Here is a 3711-nt window from a genome sequence, read left to right as displayed (position 1 = left end):
CAAAGTAAAATATCAGTGGACCGACAATAGTTGAAAATGACATGCTTTACGAATTTAATGTGTCATGTTTACGTTCATCTCATGGGAGAACCATGACTAGGTAAGGTTAAAATAGGAACTTCCAGACTTAGGTAAAAACTGAATTGTTCCCTTTTAGTAATAGGAAATGAAACAGCCTTGGTTGCAAACTATTTCAGTCTTGATAAGTTCTAAGGAGAAAAAAACTAGCAAACAATTGTCTATGTGCACCAAGGATTGAGAAAGGGTTAATTAAAGGAATTGAATTAACTTGTTTCTCATCATGTTCTAATGATTCGACCCTCACTGCCCTCATATTCATATGTAAGTAAAAGCAGGTTTCTGTGACACCCTTACTACCCCAACACATACATTAAGTAATATAACAAAATTAAAAAAAACAATAAACTAAAAAAAAATTGGTAAAAGGGTTCACATAATCATTCAACAACTTTATTGACAGAAATATCAATCTGTAGAATACAAGAGTTTCTAAAATTGTTTTCAAAAAAATATTACAGCACCGAATTTACATAAATATTCTTAAACTAGAAATCCTCTGCCCCGATGTCACACTATCAAAGCATTTTCCCAAATAAGATTGTTGGCATACTATATACCATTTGCAGCTGAATCTTCTCCACCTAAAATATCCACAGTTTATACGGTGAGAAAAGAAAAATTACTTATATGCAAAATACATACAAACACATCACGGTATAATGCATACAAGTATACATGTATTTAATTATCAATTATCTATCATTTTCACAATATATCACAATTAATAATATCACATCAATAATACATGCCAATCATACAATTATTTCCCCGTCCATATCACTTTCATAATTTAACGATAATATTTCTACATTCATAACTCATATCAATCTCACAATTAACAGTATCAATTATTCATCATTCACAATCCAACAATTCACATCAATATCACAATTAACACTATGCCAAGACCTCGCCACATCTGACACCAGTGATACAGGTTAATTGCCTCCCTTACTCACACCATACCAGGGGTACGCTCGTCCCTGAAGCATCACCTACCCAAGGTTCGTATCATCCCTGATCTACGAGGAGTACGCTCGTCCCTGAATCATCCACCACCCAGGGTTCGTATCATCCTTAATCCTTCAGTGTGAGTAACAACAATCACATACAATCAATACAATCTATTGCAATTAACCCTATGCCAGGGCTGCCATAACTGACATAAGTGATGGTGTTAATTGTCTTTCTCATCCCACACTATGCTAGGGTCACGCCTTCCCTGTAGCACCACTTATACAGAGCCGTGCTATCCTAGTCATCGATGTGAGACATCACAATCACAATCAATATCTCAATCATATAACATCTCATCCAATTATTCAAATTTATAACACGTATATAATTTCATACAACAAATAAACTTAACAAAGTAGAGTTTACATATCCCTCAAGCATATTACATCCATATCATTCATTTAATAATCAATAATACAGCAATTCCCTTCATTAATAGAATAACAGTAAAATCCCTAATTATTCCAAATTATAAGTTAATAGGAGGCTCAGCCTTCCATTCAGATAAATTCAACATTATAAACTATTAGGAGGCTTGCCGTCCATTCACATAAATTCCAAATTATAAATTAATAGGAGGCTTGGCCGTCCATTCACATAAATCAAACGTTATTCTAAGAAATTCTACCCAATACCCTCATGTATTCTACATATAAATAATCCTCTTTTCCCCCGTACCTGATTAAATAGAAATTTTAGTAGAACCTCCTCTTCTTTCTATTAAACCAGGACCGGAACTAGAGCAGAACCTCCCCTCTTTCTTTATCTCTTTCTCTCTCTCCTTTCTCTCTTCCAGAATTTCCTTATCTCAAGTTATGAATTTCTTTCAGCCCCTAGCCCCTATTTATAGAAATTCTGAAATTACTATGCACTATGCACTATTCATTAAAATAATATTATAAATTACTATGCACTATTCATTATTATATTCAAATTTATTTAAAAAAATGAACCCGCGTCCCTCGCAGCCGTCAGTTACTGTGCACGTGCACAGTAAAACACTATTTACAAATACGTAAATACGTATTTATGAATAGTGAAAAAATGTATACGTGAATAGTAAAATACATGAATAGTAAAATACGTAAATAGTAAAATACTTAAATAAAAATATGATAAACCTTTTAATAATCCCAATACATAAAAATAAAATTTTGGGATGTTACAGTTTCTACTGAAAATACTACTGATTCTAAATACACAGAAATGAAGATTTTGACATAACGTGTGTGTGGAAAACAATACAAGTCTAGTTTCTTTCAAATTAAAGTTTTGAGTCTTTTCTTCCTCCATGTTTAAAATAGAGCTTTATAGGTTCATGCACCAACATGATTAATCAATTCCTTGCAGCTATACAGCACAAAATAAAGTCAGCAACATTGAACAAAGAGCTCTATATATACGCACTTGAGTTTTTTTTTTAATCAATTTTAGGAGTTGTTTAACTTGAGGAAAAAAAATATTTTTGTATTTTCTTTTGCTTTTAATTATAAAAATATTTCCTCATTTTTTTTTTACTTGCGTGAGCATGACTATTGGTCACTATGATAATCGAAAGAAAAGGTAAAAGGAAAAGATAAATTATAAAAAAGGAATGGACTTCTATTCGCTATTTGTCTGGCTTAATTTGGATGCTTATCTTAGAAAAGTTTTAAGTGCTCCTAATGACACAACTATCTCTTGCTTTATGTCTCATGCAATTGAATAATGCGTAATAATCTTACTGTGAATACAGTTGAGGTGATGCAAAATAGTATAAAACAACATAAACCTCTTTTACAACTTGACTCTATGTGCCATGTCGAGCCTCTTATTTCAGTTGACCACTTTCCAGACAATAATAGCTCTCATCTTTACTTCTCAGTAACTTTTTAGTCACAGACATGTTTAACAATTATCAAATACACACATACATATAACTATATATAACTGGTAGGAAGAACACACATCTAGTAGATTATGCTTAATCTAAAGTGTCAGAAAAAAGTTTTAATAATATACATATAACAACTTATACACCGATACGTCAGCAGAGTGACAATAAATTTGTTAAAATATCATTTTTCAATGGTATATTTTGAGTAATATTTTAATATGATTAATGTATTTATTTAAATAAAGTTTAGAAAATTATGTTAAATTAATTTGTCCTTTTTTGATATAAATATTTAATTTAAGTCTCATTTTATCTTTTGAGTTTATTTTTCAAAGATTGTTACCTTATCTTTTTAATTTAATGACTTCCTTTTATGTGATTTTGAGAAATTATCTTCATTATAAATATAATATTTATAAGGTTTTGAGAGGATTTTTACACGTTTCTTCTTTATCTTTATGAGTTTCATGTGTTATTTTTATTGAAAATACTTCTTAATTCTATTATTCTAATTACTATTGAAAATGGTCAATTATATTTTAAAGAAAAAACGCGTCACATAAATAAATTCTTAAAAATAAATGTCTTATATTATTTATTATTGTGATTATACAAGTTTCAAATTAAAAAGTATATCATAATCATTACAACAAAATTATCATACAGTGACACATACCCTATAGTGACACTATATACATGTCACTAAAAATTACTTTTGCCCACACAATAACTATAAT

The 3711-nt window shown here is 30.1% G+C and overlaps 1 long non-coding RNA gene across 1 annotated transcript; it reads right to left on the bottom strand.

The window, feature by feature from the left end:
- Nucleotides 1-449: 449 nt before the first annotated feature.
- Nucleotides 450-3309, bottom strand: LOC145952671 (uncharacterized). Its single transcript, XR_014430178.1, has 2 exons — nucleotides 1777-3309; nucleotides 450-662 (listed from the first exon to the last, which is right to left on the bottom strand). It is a non-coding gene; the product is annotated as an uncharacterized LOC145952671 (long non-coding RNA).
- Nucleotides 3310-3711: the final 402 nt, after the last annotated feature.

The sequence above is a fragment of the Cajanus cajan genome, chromosome 10 (genome assembly GCF_000230855.2).
Source record: "Cajanus cajan strain Asha chromosome 10, NIPB_CcT2T_4, whole genome shotgun sequence".
Taxonomy (NCBI): domain Eukaryota; kingdom Viridiplantae; phylum Streptophyta; class Magnoliopsida; order Fabales; family Fabaceae; genus Cajanus; species Cajanus cajan.
This window is presented reverse-complemented; position numbering and strand designations above follow the sequence as displayed.